Consider the following 20028-nt stretch of genomic DNA (forward strand, 5'->3'; position numbering starts at 1 on the left):
ATTTTTGATAGTTTAGGGAGCAGTGCCCCCAACCCTTGTGCTGTTCAAGGGTCAACTGAATTTTTTCTCTTTCGAGATGTATTATCACACCCAGTGATTTAAGGGCAGAAACATAACAATTCTCCCTAAACTCCAAATCACCAAAGTCTATTTTTTTTAAAGATTTTATTTATTTATTTGACAGACAGAAATCACAAGTAGGCAGAGAGGCAGGCGGTGGGGGGGGGCAGGCTCCCTGCTGAGCAGAGAGCCTGGATGTGGGGCTCGATTCCAGGACCTGAGTCGAAGGCAGAGGCTTTAACCCACTGAGCCACCCAGGCGCCCCCAAATCACCAAAGTCTTATGGAGTCAGTCACATACAGTTCTTGCTGGATTTTGTGTCCCTTGCAACTTACTGCCACTGCCCTTTTTCTTGTCTAAACACTAATTAGATATTGAAATCTCTAATTGGTCATATCATCACCCAGCCAATCCATTCTTTTTTTTTTTTTTTTTTTTAAGATTTATTTATTTATGGAGTACCTGGGTGGTTCAGTTGGTTAAACAACTGCCTTTGGCTCAGGGTATGTTCCCAGGGTCCTGGGATCTAGCCCCACATCTGGCTTTTCACTCAGCCGGAAGCCTGCTTCTCCCTCTCCGTATACCTGCTACTCTGCCTTCTTGTGCCCTCTCTCTGTGTCAAATAAATAAATAAATAGATAGATAAATAAATAAAATTTTTTTAAAGATTTTTATTTATTTATTTGACAGACAGAGATCACAAGTAGGCAGAGAAAGACAGGGGGAAGCAGGCTCCCTATTGAGCAGAGAGCCGGATATGGGGCTCCATCCCAGGACCCTGAGATCATGACCTGAGCTGAAGGCAGAGGCTTTAACCCACTGAGCCACCCAGATGCCCCAATAAATAAATTTCCTAAAAAAAAGATTAATTTATTTTAGAGACAGAGTGAGCGTTTGTGTACGCAGAGGGGATGGGCAGAGGGAGAGGGGAAAGAGAAACTCAAGTAAACTCCTCACTGAGTACATAACATAGAGCATGGAGCATGAAGCCCGATGAGGGGCTTGATCCCACAACGGGAAATCACAACCTGAGCTGAAACCAAGAGTCTGACGCTTAACCGACTGTGCCACTCAAGCATCCCTGGCCAACCCATTCTTGATGCTATAAAATATTGATTGTATGTATAGATGAGGCAGAAATTCTTCTTCCACCCTTCAACATCTTCTAGGTGGACTAAGAATTAAATTTCAGTGAGATAGGTTAATAGGAGAAAAAAAAACAAAATTTTATTATGTGCACACAGAGGCCCAATCTTAAAATTGAGACCCAAATAAATGACTAACGTAGACAGTTTTTATACATTTTAGAAAAGGGACAATAAGTTTATGAGGAATTGACAGGATAAAGAAAATAAGTGTTTGCGACCTTTGATTAGTAAGGAGTTCTAATTGGAATTTGATTTTTTTTTTTTTAAGATTTTTTATTTATTTATTTGTCAGAGAGAGAGGGAGAGAGAGCGAGCACAGGCAGACAGAGAGGCAGGCAGAGGCAGAGGGAGAAGCAGGCTCCCTGCCGAGCAAGGAGCCCGATGTGGGACTCGATCCCAGGACGCCGAGATCACGACCCGAGCCGAACCAACTGAGCCACCCAGGCGTCCCTCTAATTGGAATTTGGACTGAAGTAGAAGATTAGTAAAAAAGTAGTAAGGTTTATATGTACAGTTTTCCATGTTTGGTGATAAGGATGTCTTTTTACTTAGTAAAGGGAGAGTATTTCCCATATAGGAAATCTGCTCCCTGCTTTCATGGGGACAGAGGAGTGTCTGACTGTCCCTACACTCGTTGTTTCCCACGTACCTTCAATCTAAAATAACCAATATGCCATTGGGGTACATTTTCGGGCAGCTTGCCCTGGGCCCCTACATATGCTACATCAAGATGAGTTTCATAACTAGAGAATTTGGGATTTATGCATATCACAGTGTGATAGAAAGCAGTTTCAGAAGTTTTTAACTGGTCTTCCCACTATGATAGCTCTTACCTCATAATCCAAGTACCCAGTGTGGAGGTTACTTCAACTCTCAAGTGTATCAGTTCCAATCATACATTCAGAGACCTGGGGAAATGATCCTTGGGTGTGTTCATAAAACCAGTGAGTCTCCTTGGTCTAGTCATTAACTAGGACTCCAGTTGTTACCTGCCTCCTTTAAACCTCCCATCTAACAAAGGTAGGGGGTCATGATGATAATTTGAGTATCAATACTGATTTAGATCCTGTGCCCAATAATTCTCAAATTCTCAAAATGTCTTTTTTTTTAAGATTTTTTTTTTAAAGATTTCATTTATTCATCTAACAGACAGAGACCACCAGTAGAGAGGCAGGGAGGGAGAGAGTGGAGGAAGCAGGCTCCCTGCGGAGTAGAGAGCCCAACGCGGGGCTCGATCCCAGGACCCCAGGATCATGACCCGAGCCAAAGGCAGAGGCTTTAACCCACTGAGCCACCCAGGCACCCCGTAAGATTTTTGTCTATTTACTTGACAGAGAGAGACACAGCAAGAGAGGGAACACAAGTGGGGGGAGTGGAAGAGGGAGAAGCAGGCTTCCTCCAGCAGAGTCTGATGCAGGGTTTGATCTAAGGACCCTGGGATCATGACCTGAGCCAAAAGCTAACACTTAACAACTGAGCCACCCAAGCACTCCTCTCATGTCTCTTTTCCAGTGTAACATGGTTAAATGGCCGTAGATCCCTTTGGGGGGGGGGAACTGGGGAATCGTTTTAAGAAATACTTGTCACAATGGTACAGGGTCCTTTGTTCCAGGAAATAAGCCATGTCCTCACCTAGTAGGTTCTGGATTTGAAAATCAGTTCAGGTCTGGGAGCTGAGCAAAACATGGTGACTTTTTACTAGGTTATTGCCCTCAGCTTTTGACTCCTCTATTCTTGGCTTTTGATTGTAGATGTTAAGCATTTTTTAAATAATGTATACATATATCAAATTAATATACTGTGTACTCTAAACTTATAGAATGTTGTATGTCAATTATAGCTCAATAAAACTGGGAAAAATTTAAAATATGAGTGATTATTTACTTCCACATTAAAGAAGAAGAAGAAGAAAATAAATGAAGGAGGAGAAGGAGAGGAAGGAAAAGCAGCAGCATCCTGTGGGCTGCCCACCTCCTTTGCCCCAAGGATGCCAGGCTTGGTTAACCATCTCTCCAAGCGGCCTAAGAGTCAAGTCCCTTGAGCTGCCCTCCAACCCTTCTGGTTACTGTGGCCTCCTGATTTCTGCTGGTTAAGTGACGTCATCTAGTTTATTTGTTTCAGAGCCCACCATTCCCAGAATGACATAAGCAAGCCCAGATCTTGGCTGCCTCACCTACTATCACCTGTTTCTGCAGAGGACCACCGATATTATGGTCCTGTTTCTTATGTCTTGATGAATGCTAGGTCCTCTGTGCCCTTCCAGCCTCTGGTGGGTGTCTGGCCTCACATAACCTATCCATCCCTACACATCTATATTCCTCTTTATTCCCTCTACCTTCTACGAGGGCTTTCATACTTTGCTCACTGATGGTTGTCACTGTCTCCGGACCTCTAAGAATCATCCTAGTAATGAATCTGTCCCATCTTCTAAGATCCTTACTAGGAGGTTAAATCCTGTGCAAGAAGAAAGTATCCCCCATGACAATGAATTCTTGCTTAAGTAGTGCTGTGTTCCAGTCCTTTGGATCGATTGCTCTCAAAATCTAATCCAAGATTTAGTCTTATAACTTCTGCTGATACATGCTGGCTAATGTCTGCAGATCCTTTGGTGTATATTCTCTTCCCTCCCTTGCTAGACCCATCACTTCCTTAACTGGGTTATGCTAGAATTTAGCTCTGAGTTATTGGCCTTGTAGCTGGGAGCAGAGTTTGGAGGAATTTTTGAGGTGGCAGGGGGCATCTGCTAACCTGTGATCTTTGAAGGGAAGGATATCTGTGCATCATTCTTCAGCACAGAGGTGGTGCTACTGCTTACTAGGGAGCCACGGACCACTTCCACAAGTTCTGAGAATTCCTGGGGTTCTGCAGAGTTGGCACTCTCAGAGGTATTCATTTCACTGTTACCACCCAATGTGTCAGGGTCGAAGATTTTCCCAACCAGGTTGCTGACTTTAGCAGAACAGACCTGCCTTTGCTAAAATAGTAAGTCTCCTTAGTCCTGCAATTTTAGCTGTTAGAGCTTCTGTTTGCTGCTCAACTATATTCTTCTGACAATATGAGATATGGACCTCTTTAACTACAAGAACTTCTTTGGCTTTTACATCTCACGCTTAGTCTTTCAATGCTTGTTATAGGCCCTCAGTTCTTCATTATCCCATTGATAAGCAATAATACAACTTACCAGTAACCAGCCAACTCCACCATATTTGTAGACCCCTTAACATCTATATTTTCCAAATGGTTGAATTATTGCATTTGTAAGGGCATTCTTCTCTACCAGATCATTTTTTCCAGGCCACCTCCACTAAAATCTCCAGCAGTTGAACTACCTCTGTGTGTGAGGGACTAACCGTCTCTTACACAGCATTCAGAATTGGTCCTTTTATGTTCACCAGTAGATGAATGAGCCAGTTCCAACAACCCATCTTACCAATTTTCTCAACTGCTCCTAGCACTGTATGTTTTTGTTCATGTCCTCCAAGAAGCAAATGCCAAGATAAGATTAGGTATGCAAGAGAACATGTAGGAAAGAACAATGAGGGAAAAGGAGAAAGGATCCAGGAGGCTAGGAGAGCTGTCAGAGCATGAGGAAGTTGACTTCTGTGAAGGAGAGAGAAGGCAGTCTTGGAGAAGAGTCTTGAACTAGTGCAGTTGCAAGAAAGCTTTTGCAAGGCTGACAAGGAGTCCCCAAGTCTAAGCCCCAACACTGACACTGCCTTAGAGTTCCTGCTACACTTAGTGGCTGGGAATAGCAGATAGGAGTTTTAGCAGAGGCATGAACTCCATGGTGGTGAAGCTAAAGTTGGGGCCACTAACCAGTTATTCTCCCAGCAGTACAGAGCTGAAAGGTACTTTGCGTGATCACCACATTATAATGGGATACTTGCTTTGCCTGAATGTCTTGAAGAAAGCACTCCTCTGCTGAGCACATCGACACTTTATATTTTCCTCTGAAATTATAATTACACTACATTTTAGGAAAAATGTTGACATTTGCCAGTAAAAAGTGAGCTATGGCAAATGGAGAGATGCCTTATGGGAAACTATTTTCCAAACTATGGACTGTTAAACAGTAAGTGGCTTAATCCATCACTTTCTTGCTATTTGAAGCTTAAACTTGAGCTACTTCCCTCTTTCTGATCAGTACTAACTTTTTTTTTTTTTTGGTAAGATTTTACTTTTAAGTAATAGCTACACCCTACACGGGGCTCAAACTAACAACCCCAAGAGTAAAAGTTGCATGCTCTACTGACTAAGCCAACCAGGCCCCCCAAGCACTATTATCATCAATCTTACCAGAGACTTTTTGGGTCTGGGACTGGGAAGTGGTATAACAGTAGTGAAGATTACTGCTATATGGTTCTTGATCCTAATCTCTTCCATAAACATAATAATCATGCAGCCTTTTTGGCTGGGTTATTTATCACAATCCTTTTAGCCATGTCAACAGTTTGTGATCCCTTGAGTCTTCCTCCCTCTGTTGGGTCTGTGCTGAGGCATTGCTGAACTGGCCAATATCAAGCCTTTCCTTGAATATGACAATTTCTGGACTACTACAGCATAGGTGAATATATTTTGCGATCTGGTATTGTGATCAGTGTCCAAAAATGTGCTACTCCATTTAAAAAAAAAAATGAATGTTATTTATCTCCATAGTTCAAAAACAGGTGGAAGCAGGGTGGACCGTGGAGAGAATAATGTATGGGAGTTGAGACCAAGAATAATGTCCTCCCCCTCTCCATACTTCTGCTTTCTCTGGCCTTGCTTTATACTCAATTAGACAAAATGGGGGAGCCTGGGTGGCTCAGTGGGTTAAGCCTCTGCCTTTGGCTCAGGTCATGATCTCGGGGTTCTGGGATTGAACCCCACATAGGGCTCTCTGCTCAGCGGGGAGCCTGCTTCCCCCCACCTGCCTCTCTGCCTACTTGTGATCTCTTGCTCTGTGTCAAATAAATAAATAAAATCTTAAAAAAAATTAGTCAAAATAATTCATTAGAAGTATTATGACTTCAGGCTCCTGGGTGGCTTGGTCAGTGAAGCACCTGTCTTCAGCTCAGGTCATGATCCCAGGGTCCTGGGACTGAGCCCCACATTGGCCTCCCTGCTCAGTGAGAAGCCTGCTTCTCCCTCTCCCTCTGCCTGCTGCTCCCCCTGCTATACTCTCTCTCTCTAATGAATAAATAAAATATTTTTTTAAAAACTATGACTTTACACAATTATTGCCTTCCCAACAAGTGATTTTTTAAAAAATATGCATGTATAAACAGTCTAAGTTAATAAAAGGACTCACATTTCTATCTCTGTTCTGAGCAGTACAAATTCCCAATTTATCAAGTCTACTATCCATACTCAAGTTCTTTTTTGGCACCAGCTACATAAAGTATCCCAAGATAGCCCATCCATGGGAGGCACACTGGTCAGCCAGGGAAGTATTCTATTTGAGGCAACTTGATATTAAAGAACAGAAGCTAAGAAAGATTTTAATGAAATAATCATACATCACGCTTGCATAGACCACAATTTATGAAATGTATTACATATAATTTCTCATTAAAAATTTACAATCCTTTGAGATAAATATTACTATTTTTGTCATTTAGGCAACAGATACTCAAAATCAGCTAGCAACTAAAATAGTACAGCCAGTAGTCAAACCTAGGTCTCACCTTATCCTTACCCCCTTAATCTTTGCAGGTCATTAAGACTTTAACCAACATACATATCTGCCATCTTTTTTATTTTCGTGGCCTCTACCCACAGGTCAGGGCATTGCACCAGATTTCAACCGTGTTATACTAACTGTCTAAGGCAATGAGGCTTAGAATTTAGCACAGGAGTACTCAGTCGACAATTGCCTTCATTTCACAACATCCACCAGACTTCACAGAACCCAGCTGCATTCCTTCACTGCCTTCTTCCACTTAGCAAAACTCCTAAAACACTGCTACATTCTACTTAAGTCTAGATCTTTTCTTTTTAAAGTGGGCTCTACACCTGACATGGGGCTTGAACTCACAAACTTGAGATCAAGAGTCACATGCTCTGCTGACTGAGCCAGCCAGGTGCCCCAAGTCTAGGTATTTTCTTACAGAGGAACATATCAAAATGTAAGAAAAACAAATATCCCTGACACATTAAAACACAATGCCAAATATCATTTTCCTAGCATTCTTCCATTCTTTTGGGCCTACAATAGGCCACTCTTGCCATTATTCAATGGCCCAGAAAACCCATCAAAAATCCCTGTAGGGAAAAAAAGTCCTTATTAGATTTTTGTTGTGAAAGGTGACAGACTGATTCTCAATTTATGTATAATCAATTCCTCAACCTGATTAATAAGAAAACAAGTGATTCAATAAAAAGGGCGCAAAGTATTTTAACAACCACTCCACTGAGAGGTTATATGGAGGGTAAATTAATACCACAATAAGATCAATAAAATACCATTATTCACCTCTTACAATGGCTAAAATTTAAAACATTGATCATATCAAGTGTCAACGAGGAAAGAAGGCAACTGGATAGCATACATTTCTGGTGAGAATACAGTATGTCACAACCATTTTGGAAAACTCACAACCATTTTGGAAAACTGTGGCTGTTTTATTTAGTATTTTAAAGATTTATTTATCTATTTTAAGGAATTGGGGGTGGGGGTGGGAGTGGGCATGGGTAGAGGGGAAGAGAATCTCCAACACACTCCTTGATTTGCCTGGAGTCCATTTCAGAGCTCAATTTCAAGGCCCTGAGATCATGATCTGAGCCAAATCAAGAGCTGGACACCCAACCGCCCAACCAATCAAGCCACCCAGGCACTCTTGGAGGTTTCTTTCTTTCTTATTTTAAAGATTACATTTTATTTATTTGCAAGAGCGTGAGCAAGAGAGAGAAAGCACAGTGAGGGGCAGAGGGAGAGCTAGAAGCAGGCTAAGCAGGTAGCCCAATGCGGGGCTAGATCCCAGGACTCTGGGATCATGACCTGAACAGAAGGCAGATGCTTAATCAACTGAGCACCCAAGAGGGTACCCCACCCTGGAGTTTTTTTACAAAGCTAACCATACATTTAGGTTATGACTAAGCTCCCTGCTTGGGTATTTACCCAAATGAGTGAAATCTGAGTGTTCACGTACAAACTACAGAGGAAAGTTAATAGTGGACTTCATTTGTAATCGCCAAACCTAGAAATAACCATATATCCTTCAACTGGTGAGTGGATAAACAAACTATGGTACATCTATACAATGGAATACTACTATTCATCGTAAGAAGGAACAAACTAATGATCCACACAAAAACATGAGTCAATCTCAAATGTACTGTACTGAAGAACCCAGATTCATTCTATTTACAAGACATCCCGGAAAAAAACAAAATTGAAAGAACAGAAAATAGATCATTAGTTTTCAGGAGCTGGGAGGGGTTAATTGACTACCAAGAGAATGGAAGGAATTTTCTGGAGTGATTAAAGCTCTATATCTTGTGTTGGTAGTTACAAGACTACATGCATTTGCCAAAACTTGTAAGACTATACATTAAAAAGGATGAATTTCACAGTATGTAAATTATGCTTCAATAAACCTGAGAAGGCTAAAGAGATTAAATAAATCCCCAAAGCCACACAGCTATTGAAATGGCTAATAAGTGTCTGGTAATTACAGATCACCTCAGTTCAGGAAACAAAGATAAAGACAAAACATAATAGGAATTACAGCAATTACTCTTGGCTGAATATCTATCACTTGCCTAACACTGTGATTGTTTTACATGCACAATTTTTTTTTTTTTTACATGCATGATTTTTTTGAATCTAGCAGAGTGATTTGTTATCTTCATTCAAAAAATTTGTAAATTGAGCTTCAAGGATGGGAAGTTGAGCACAACCCTCTTTGGTCCCCTTCCTCTTTGGGAGCTTAGTACTATCACCAATAAACTTTGCTTTGCCACCCACCAAAAAAAATTTTTTTTAAATGATGGGAAGTTGAACTTTAATTACCCGAAAAGTTTGGGGTTCTTGTGTTCTTAACAAGAAATGTAGTGATTTCAAATCCAGTATGAGTAAAAAAGGGTAGTTTTAAGAGTTGGAACATATCAAAGGAGGTTATCAAATAAGTAAGATTTAAGCAGGGCTTTGAGGAAAGAGCAGAACCTAGAAAGTTCTGACCTTTGTTTTCCAGCGTTAAGAGCTTCACGTGTTCTGGAATACTGAGAAACTCTCATCCAGTCTCTGTGAATGTCCTTTATAACCCTCCTCAGTGTTACAAATCTCACTGTTGTATTGGGATCCTCCTCTTTGTCATCTATCATGTCCCTGAGGTCTCTATACAGAATCTTAGGAGTAGAGTCAGTCATATGACAGACAGTTTCCTTTTTGATCTCCAAAGTAAACTTTTTTTTTTTAAATTCAGGTAGAATTGGGCCACCTGGGTGGCTCAGTCAGTTAAGCATCTGTCTTTGGCTCAGGTCATGATCTCAGGGATCCTGAGGATCCCATATCCTTGCTCAGTGGGGGAGCCTGCTTCTCCTTCTCCTTCTGTCCCTCCCCACCACTTGAACAGCAGGCAGAGGGAGAAGCGGGCTCCCTGCTGAGCAGGAATCCCCACGCAGGACTCCATACCAGGATGCTGGGATCATCATCTGAGCCAAAGGCAGATTCTTTTTTTTTTTTTTTCCCAATTTATTTATTTTCAGAAAAACATTATTATTTTTTCACCACACCCAGTGCTCCATGCAAGCCGTGCCCTCTATAATACCCACCACCTGGTACCCCAACCTCCCACCCCCCCCCCCCGCCACTTCAAACCCCTCAGATTGTTTTTCAGTGTCCATAGTCTCTCATGGTTCACCTCCCCTTCCAATTTACCCAAATTCCCTACTCCTCTCTAATGCCCCTTGTCCTCCATGCTATTTGTTATGCTCCACAAGTAAATGAAACCATATGATAATTGACTCTCTCTGCTTGACTTATTTTACTCAGCATAATCTCTTCCAGTCCCGTCCATGTTGCTACAAAAGTTGGGTATTCATCCTTTCTGATGGAGGCATAATACTCCATAGTGTATATGGACCACATCTTCCTTATCCATTCATCCGTTGAAGGGCATCTTGGTTCTTTCCATAGTTTGGCGACTGTGGCCATTGCTGCTATAAACATTGGGGTACAGATGGCCCTTCTTTTCACGACATCTGTGTCTTTGGGGTAAATACCCAGGAGTGTCGGGGACCGCCTCCGGCCGGGAAAGTCCCCGCCATTACAAGATGGCGCTTGGCTCACTGCCAGCAAAATATGCTGCAAGTAAACACCGAACTTTCTGGTGAAGCCCACCTGAAGGAGGACATAGTCATTGGCTGTTTCAAATTTAATCAGTATAATAACAGGACTCTCATTGGCTCTCCCCATTGTTTGGCCCCTTATTGGTCACCCTGACACATATAAGCTAAGAAAGTTGTCGAAATAAAGAGACGAAGCATTAACACCATGCCAGGCTGGTTGTCGTTCTTGCGGGCCGAGGGCGACAAATGGTGCCGAGACCCGGGAATAGTTAACGAGTAAGTAAACCTTGCAAGGAGAAAAACCGCAGGTAAGCGGTGACGGAACCACAATTAAAGTGGTGGGAATCTTGTACAAGACCGCAATAAGAAGCGGGCGGCCGTAGAGCCGGGATTTTCTTCCGCGGTAAAGCGGGGAGTAAAGGCCGACTGAAGTATATGCGTGTAAAAAGTCAATGAGTTGGTTAGTGTCTTTAACGTCTGCGTCTGTTGTCTTTGTGTTCATAATGGGATCCGAAGTATCTAAAGAGTGGTCTTCTGCCTCAGAGGGGGGTAGTTCTAGTGAAGAGGAAGAAGAAATGTCAGGGGAAAAGTTAGACCGTAAAATGTACTCCAAGTTTGAACAGTTGAAACTGTCGACTCCAGCAACGCCTAGTGCCCCTCCGCCGTATAATCCTATGGCGTGCCAAGGAGCTTGTAGCTGCTGCACCACATGCGGTAGTGGCAAGGCTTCGAGCTGGAAAGATCATGACCTGACCTCTGCCTTTCCAGTTTTAGAGGACCAAAACAACCAGCGGTATCATCAGCCTCTTGATTTTAAACTAGTTAAGCAATTAAAGGAAGCAGTCATGCAGTATGGCCCTCAGGCAGCCTTTACAGTATCTTTGTTGGAGACCATAGCGGGAATGAACTTAGTCCCTGAAGACTGGGGCAATCTAGCCCGCGCAACCTTGTCAGGAGGGCAATATCTAGTATGGAAAACAGCCTGGCAAGAATACTCACAGGACACTGCCCGCCGTAATGCAGCGGCTGGAAATCCTCAGTGGGACCTAGAAATGTTAATGGGAATGGGACCGTACATGGGAAAGCAGGCCCAAATACAATACAACCCTGCAGTGTATCTGCAAATAGCTGCGGCGGCCACTAAAGCATGGAAAACCATTCAAGGCAGTGGGGATTTACAGGGTCAGCTGTCTAAGGTAATACAAGGACCAAATGAGGCATATGCTGATTTTGTAGCAAGGCTGATGCAAACAGCTGGTCGAATATTTGGGGAGGTAGAGGCAGCCATGCCATTGATAAAACAGTTGGCTTATGAGCAAGCTAATAAGTGGTGTAAAGAAGCCATCAGACCTTGGAAAAGCAAAGACTTGAGTACATATATTAAAGTTTGCAGGGATATCAATGACAGTGTTATTCAAGGGCAGGTTATGGCTGCAGCTATCACTCAAGGTTTACAAGGAGTAGGAGCTATAGTTACCAAAGAAGAGAGTTGGACTTTCCTATTTCAAAGCTCCTCTCCCCAGGAAACCGAGCTGCTCACAGTGATAAAAGCATTTCAAATGTTTCATCAAGAACCCTTCAACCTTTTATCAGATAGTAGATATGTGGTGCAAGCTGTCTCTATCATTGAAAATGTGGGTTCTATTAATGCCAGGTCTACTATCTCTAAGGCATTACAAGAAATCCAAACATTAGTTTGGGACAGGAAGGTTCCATTTTATGTTGGCCACATAAGAGCTCATACAACCTTACCAGGCCCCCTGACACAAGGTAATCGGTTAGCAGACTCCTTAACCAGAGGAGAATTTGTCTTTGCCATTGAGGACCCGGTGCAACAGGCGAGACATTATCATAGGCTGTTCCATGTGAATGCTTTAACTCTTCGCCTCAAATTTAACATAACAAAAGCACAGGCAAGGGACATAGTAGTCTCCTGCAGAAACTGCGTGACTTTACTACCTACACCGTCTTTGGGGGTTAATCCTAAGGGTCTGTTACCTAATCATATATGGCAAATGGATGTTACACATGTTTCAGAATTTGGAAAGTTAAGATATGTTCATGTCTCTGTAGATACCTGCTCTGGAATAATTTTTGCCTCAGTGCATACGGGGGAAAAATCCAGAGATGTTATCGCCCATTGCCTACAGGCTTTCGCGGCATGGGGAAAGCCACGCCAGTTAAAGACAGATAATGGTCCAGCCTACACCTCACAACCCTTTAAAGCCTTCCTACAACAACTTGACATTCACTTGATACATGGAATACCCTATAACCCACAAGGACAGAGTATTGTGGAGCGCGCGCATCTTACAATAAAAAATGCGCTTTATAAACAAAAAGGGGGAATAGGGGACACCTTCAGGTCCCCTAAAGATAAGCTCAACACCATTCTCTTTATTTTGAATTTTTTAACGTTGGATAAAACAGGTAAATCAGCTGCAGACAGACATGCAAGTGCTGCTGCTGCTCCCCCTAAGCCTTTAGTACTTTGGAAGGACATCCTCACAGGAAAGTGGAATGGACCAGATCCAGTGTTAGTATGGAGTAGGGGGTCTGTATGTGTTTTTCCACAGGAAAAAGAGGCTCCAATTTGGATCCCAGAGCGGCTGGTGCGTGCAGCCTTGCCTCCGAACACCAGTCATGATGCTGAAGATGCTGATGATAACTCTGGGGATGCTACACCTCCTACGGCAGACTCAAGCCAGAGAGCTGTGAGCAGTGGTTAAAGCATGGCTATATCCTTTACCAGTGACTAATTCTTTTCTCATATTCCCTCCTCTCCCTTTGATGCATGGCAGGTCTGTAACTTGTTAGGAGCATGTACTTATATCTCAGCAGTGTCCATGTTAAATGGTGGCAAATTCCTCAACTGTTCTTATAAACAAAATGACTCTGGTACCTTTGAGACAACAGTTAATGTGTCTTGTCCCAATAATATTATTTAATTGCTATCTTTCCCAGTGCTGGAATGTCACGGCCTTCAAGCTGGCTGTGATTATGCGTATCCCTACTCCTATCCCAGTTTTCATTCCAGATGACAAGTTACCGGTGGTGCTATCCAGAAAGAAGAGAGACTTTGGTATCACAGCTGCCATTGTGACAGCATTGGCTATATCTACAGCAGCTGCCACGGCAGCAGCAGTCTCGCTTGCTGCAACTAGACCCACTGCGGAAGCTGTGAACACCCTTGCAGAAGGATCGGCAGCTGCCCTTCGAACACAGACTCAGATCAATGCACATCTGCAAGCAGGAATCCTAAATAGTCAACCAGAGAGTGGATTTGGTTCAAGAACAAGTGGACATATTGGGGGCCCTATTGGGACTGGGATGTATAGCACCCTTCCCGGCAATTTGTGTAACTCCCATAGCCTATGCTAATATGAGTAACTTACAGAATGTCTCCCGACAGCTCTCCCAGTATTTGCAGGGTGCTTAGTCTGACGATTTTCTGACGATTTTCAAAATTTCACACGAGTACGTGTGTGCAACCAACTTCCCTCCCAGAGCTATTTCAAACATTCAGCAATATGTTCCAGTTTACCAAACAATGGGCTGGCACAATTGGTCTTCTTGTCCTCCTTCTTATTGGCATTCTGCTTCTATTCAGAAAAGTTCGCCAATGGAGAACACAGCAGCGAGAGCAGAGCCGAGCTATAGTACAAGCCCTTATGTCCATAGAGGCTGGGACATCTCCCCAGATGTGGCTAAGCATGCTAGATCGGTAGTCAAAGACGGGTAAGATCAGTAGAGAAACATACCAACCTAAGACAGGACAGAGATCATCGATATCTTGTGTCTGATGACGGGTAAGGATGTTTTCTGCTACTGACAACCTAAGACAGGCACGATCTCCGCCATAAAACAAAAAAGGGGGAGATGTCGGGGACCGCCTCCGGCCGGGAAAGTCCCCGCCATTACAAGATGGCGCTTGGCTCACTGCCAGCAAAATATGCTGCAAGTAAACACCGAACTTTCTGGTGAAGCCCACCTGAAGGAGGACATAGTCATTGGCTGTTTCAAATTTAATCAGTATAATAACAGGACTCTCATTGGCTCTCCCCATTGTTTGGCCCCTTATTGGTCACCCTGACACATATAAGCTAAGAAAGTTGTCGAAATAAAGAGACGAAGCATTAACACCATGCCAGGCTGGTTGTCGTTCTTGCGGGCCGAGGGCGACACAGGAGTGCAATTGCAGGGTCATAGGGAAGCTCTATTTTTAATTTCTTGAGGAATCTCCACACTGTTCTCCAAAGAGGCTGCACCAGCTTGCATTGCCACCAACAGTGTAAGAGGGTTCCCCTTTCTCCACATCCTCTCCAACACGTTGTTTCCTGTTTTGTTAATTTTGGCCGTTCTAACTGGTGTAAGGTGATATCTCAATGTGGTTTTAATTTGAATCTCCCTGAGGGCTAATGATGATGAGCATTTTCTTAACTGAGTTACCCAGGCATCCCAATAAACAAAAATGTTTGAATAAGTTCAGGTTGAATTTATAGTGAAATGTATAGATCCTAAGTGTATAGTTTAGTAAGTTCGAAAAACAATAGTTGTTTCTTTACTCAAGACAGAAAATCTATCATCAAGGAAAAGTTGTTTGTGACCTTCTTCTAGTCAGTTCCTACCACTCCCACCCTTTGGTAAGGCTGGATAGAGTGTCGTCTTACTTAAGATAATGTGGATTGTCCTCTAGTAGTCTTGTTTTCCAAATGGTTTCTAATACAAGAGATGATGGAGGAACGGAATTTAAATAATGCATAAAGAATGTGGTAATTTGTTCATAGACACCAGTTTTAGAATCACTTTTCTCTTCTTTCTGCATTAGCCTACTCTCAATATCCAGTCAAAAAATGAGTTCTGTCAAATTTACCTCCGTCTATCACTACCAGCTGAGTCAAAGCTGCCCAAATCTCTTGCTAAAAAGATTAACTGGTCTCCTCTGCAACTGGTCCTTTCTCTACATTAGAGGAAAATAATCTTTTCAAAAATGCAAATATGACATTTCGTCCTAGCCCCTTGAACTTCTAAAGGCTCTTGGGTCTTTTAGTGTGTTTTTTTTTTTCTCTCTTTTTAAGATTTTATTTTTAAGTAATCTCTATAGCCAGCGTGAGGCTCAAACTCACAACCCCAGGATCAAGAGCCACATATTCCACTGACCGAGCCAACCAGGGATCCTGAGGCTCATGTTTTTTAGGATAAAGACAAAACAAGGGTCTTATGTTACCTGGGCCTCCATTCCTTTCCAGTTTCAATGGATACTTATGTCCCCAGCTCTGAACTCCCAACACAGTGACCATCCAGTTTCTTTGCTACTCACCTCAGGATCCTCACAGGCCCTCCCCACTGGCTGGAATTCCTTTCTTCTCATTTTCAATTTAATGCTTATTTGCCCTTCAATTTGATGTCAACTCAAAACTTTTTCCCTTAAGTAATGGACTCAGAAAAGATTCATAACACTTTTGGGATAATTTACTTCCTCCCAAGACTTCCAATGTAGCTCTGCCCTAGCCAGAAACAAGATAACTGAAGTTAATTCTTCTAATGAAAAGTGTCTTCTGGGCCTGATTATGTCATTTTTCTAACCCTTCCCCTACTCCCTATTTCCTCCCAGGAATGAAGTTCTTTCTCCTTTCTTATCCTTCAAAACATATTGCAATTTTAATAATGTTCTTATCCTTCAGGTAATAGTGATTGAAATATTGGGTGATTACTGCTGTTTTTAATACTGTTGGACTTAACATTCTAAAACAGGAAGATGGGGTTTTGGAATAAAAGACTATTTCCAACTAAGTTTAGAATTTGCTAGAAACCTTCTAAAATAGTTCTTTAGAGGTAATGACATAATGGAAATAGAAAACAGAATTCTGGGTGCTAAACACAACAGAGAACATTTTTCTTTCCAAGAGGGGACTCAAATTATTGTTCCAGAGAACACTGAGTAAAATTAGACAGTGAGTACATGGTAATACATTAGAGAACAGAGACCAATTTTTTTTATATTGATTCCTAAGTAACCTGCAGTCCATTTCCTTTTATGGTTCACATCAAACCTTTCCATTTATCATTCACTGAACATTTATTGAGCACCAACCATGAGCACAACCAAGTTGTGATACCTAAGTGCACAAAACTGACAGAAACCCCTTTACACTATTAGTAGGAGACAATAACAAATTACATATTATGTTAGGGGAGACAAATGTTACAGATAAATTGAGAACTAGAGCATGGTGAGGTGGACAAATGGTGCTGATAGGAGTTGAAAAACAGCTTGGGATTTGATTTGATTTTTTTTAAGATTTACTTCTTTGGGAGAGAGAGAGCACAAGCAGGAGGAGCAGCAGGCAGAGGGAGAGGGAGAAGCGGGCTCCCAGCTGAGCAAGGGGCCCGATGTGGGACTCAATCCCAGGATCCTGGAGCCATGACCTGAGCTGAAGATAGACACTTAACCAAATGAGCCACCCCGATGCCCCCAGTCTGTGATTTTATTTATTTATTTTATTTATTCATTTGACAGGCAGAGATCACAAGTAGGCAGAGAGGCATGCAGAAAGACAGGAGGAAGCAGACTCCCCGCTGAGCAGAGAGCCCGATGTAGGGCTCGATCCAGGACCCTGAGATCATGACCTGAGCCAAAGACAGAAGCTTTAACCACTGAGCGACCCAGGCGCCCCATCAGTCTGTGATTTTTTTTTTTTAAGATTTTTATTTATTTATTTGATAGAGATCACAAGTAGGCAGAGAGAGAGAGGGGGAAGCAGGCTTCCTGCCGAGCAGAGAGCCCGATGTGGGGCTCGATCCCAGGACCCTGAGATCATGACCTGAGCTGAAGGCAGAGGCTTAACCCACTGAGCCACCCAGGCGCCCCCAGTCTGTGATTTTAAAGAAGGGTTCGGAGTATGCTTTTTTGACCAAGTGATGTAAAAGCTTTACCATACATACCAGCTTCTGGGGAAAGGTAATTCCAGCCAGTGCCAAGGTCAGAAACAAAGGCAGGGTTCTGGAGGTGAGGTTGAAGGTGAAAGGCATGGGGCAGGAGATACTTAGGTTAAGTTTTGGAGGTCATAACAAGGACTTTGGTTTTAACTCGGAATGAAACAGGACCCATGGGAGGCTTTTAAGCAGAGAAGTGTCATGATTTGACTTGTATTTCTAAAGGATCTTTTCATATATGAATCTGAGTATTTTTAAATCTTATTTAAAAATTCCAGATATAAGAGCACCTGGGTGGCTCAGTCATTAAGCGTCCCCAGGGTCCTGAGATTGAGTCCCATGTCAGGCTCCCTGCTTGGCGGAAAGCCTGCTTCTCTCCCACTCCTCCTGCTTGTGTTCCCTCTCTAGCTGTGACTCTGTCAAATAAATAAATAAAATCTTAAAATCGGATATAAAACAGGAACACCTGTGTATCGTTCCTCATTAACCAATTGTCAAATACAAATTCTGTTATCACAACCAAAACTTTAACACCGCTGTAGTTAACATCTAATCTTCATTCTATATTCTAAATTTCCCAGTATTCCACATGTAGCAGAACTGTAACTTACTCAAACCAGGGCAGTTTTTAAAAACGATATATAGGGGCACCTGGGTGGCACAGTTGGTTAAGCAGCTGCCTTTGGCTCAGGTCATGATTCTGGGGTCCTGGGATAGAGCCCCACAACAGGCTCTCTGCTCAGCAGGGAAGTCTGACTCTCTCTCTCCCTCTGCCTGCTGCTCCCCCTGCTTCTGCTCTCAAAATCTTAAAAAAAAATTTAAAATTATATATAGCTGGGGCGCCTGGGTGGCTCATTCTGTTGGGTGTCTGCCTTTCGTTCAGGTCATATCCTGGAGTCCTGAGATCCAGCCCCATATCAAAGTCCCTACCCAGCTGGGAGTCTGTTCCTCCCTTTTCCTATGACCACCGCCCATTCATGCTTTCTCTAGCTCCCTCAAATAAATAAAATCTTAAAAAGAAAGAGATACATATGTACACATATTTAAGCATGTAGTTCTGTGGATTTTTACATATGGATAAGCCTTAGTAACTGCCACTCAAAACAAGGTCAGCTCACTTTATGCTAATGACAATAGGTATGATCAAGACTACCTGCTTCGCTGAGTAGATTCATATTAAATTTTTGGCAAGAATATCATCAATGGTATATCCCATCAGAAAACACACTTATTTGTGTCATCCCTGGTGATAAGCCTGAATACTCGGTCAAAGTGGACATGACCCATTTTTTCTACAAGCCCTATGTTGCAAAATGTAGACTTACTCGAGGCACTTTCAGATAAATTAGTACCAATTCAGTGAGTTAGCATTTTAAAAATTTCCCCATCTACCCCTTAGGGCTGGGTCCTTGGAGATACAGTGATTTTCAATTTTGCTTTCTGGCAGGGAGTTCACAGGCTTTCTTCACGTAGATCCATTTGCCTTAGCCAGCCATGTCTGGGCAGAACCTGACTCCAAAGCTCGAGGACTTCAACCCCAATTCTTGGGAGCTTATAGGTCCCTTTGGAGCCAGGAGAAATTCGGAGGGCTGGCTCCAGACGTCTCCTATCACCATTCCTGTGGCATCATATACCTTACTCACACCACACATGTGCTTCTGGACAGACAGCTCTGCGCAACTGTGACTTCAGTTTCCAGGTGGGAAACTGGACATTTTCTCTCCCCTCCGCTCCTCCTAAACATCTAGATCATAGGGCAAGTTCCCTTTCCTTTGCCACAGAATTCATCTGAGGCATGGAGTATTGAGCTCCAAGTTGTCTTTTTTTCCTTGTAATATTTGGGAAGCTTGGTAGGGAGACAGTACAGGAAAGGTAGACTAGGGTAGCTGAAAACTATAGGAAATTTGGGAGGAGGCTTGTGGGAATTAGTGAAGTGCTGGGGAATAAATATGACTTTAGAAATTTAACCTTGCTAGGGGCAGGAAAAAGTGGTAGATAATTATCTTTGTGGTGGACATACAACTAATTTTATAGAGATAGTGAAGTTCACTTTTGTGTGTGAGGAAGGGAAAGCCACAAGCAGACTGGGAAGACAAAAGAATACAAACTTGGGCATTCCACTGAAAATAAGGAAAAAGTATGGGACACCTGGGTGGCTCAGTCGGTTAAGCAGCTGCCTTTGGCTCAGGCCATGATCCCAGGGTCCTGGGATCGAGTCCCACATCGGGGTCCTTGCTCTGCAGGAACATGCTTCTCTCTCCTCCTCTGCTGCCACTCTGCCTGCTTATGCGTGTGCACGCTCTGTCTCTCTCTGACAAATAAATAAAATCTTTTAAAAAAAAAATAAGGAAAAAGTTTAAAAAGGAAACAAAGTTAAAATTCATAGTGCGTATACAGTAAGAAGCAATAAAATGTGTTTATCATTTATTTACACTGAAAAATTCTGACCATTAATGAGTAATCAGTGTAGAGACATTGCCAAGAGCATGGAAATATCTTGCTCATCAAAAAACATTCCTCTCTAGTTTTTAACACTGAGGATTCTTGCCGGAATCTGTCCATTATCATGATAGTTACACAAACTTTCCAACTCTACTACTCCTTCTAGTGCATT

Source organism: Neovison vison, chromosome 6, assembly GCF_020171115.1.
Source record: "Neovison vison isolate M4711 chromosome 6, ASM_NN_V1, whole genome shotgun sequence".
In the NCBI taxonomy this organism is placed as follows: Eukaryota; Metazoa; Chordata; class Mammalia; order Carnivora; family Mustelidae; genus Neogale; species Neogale vison.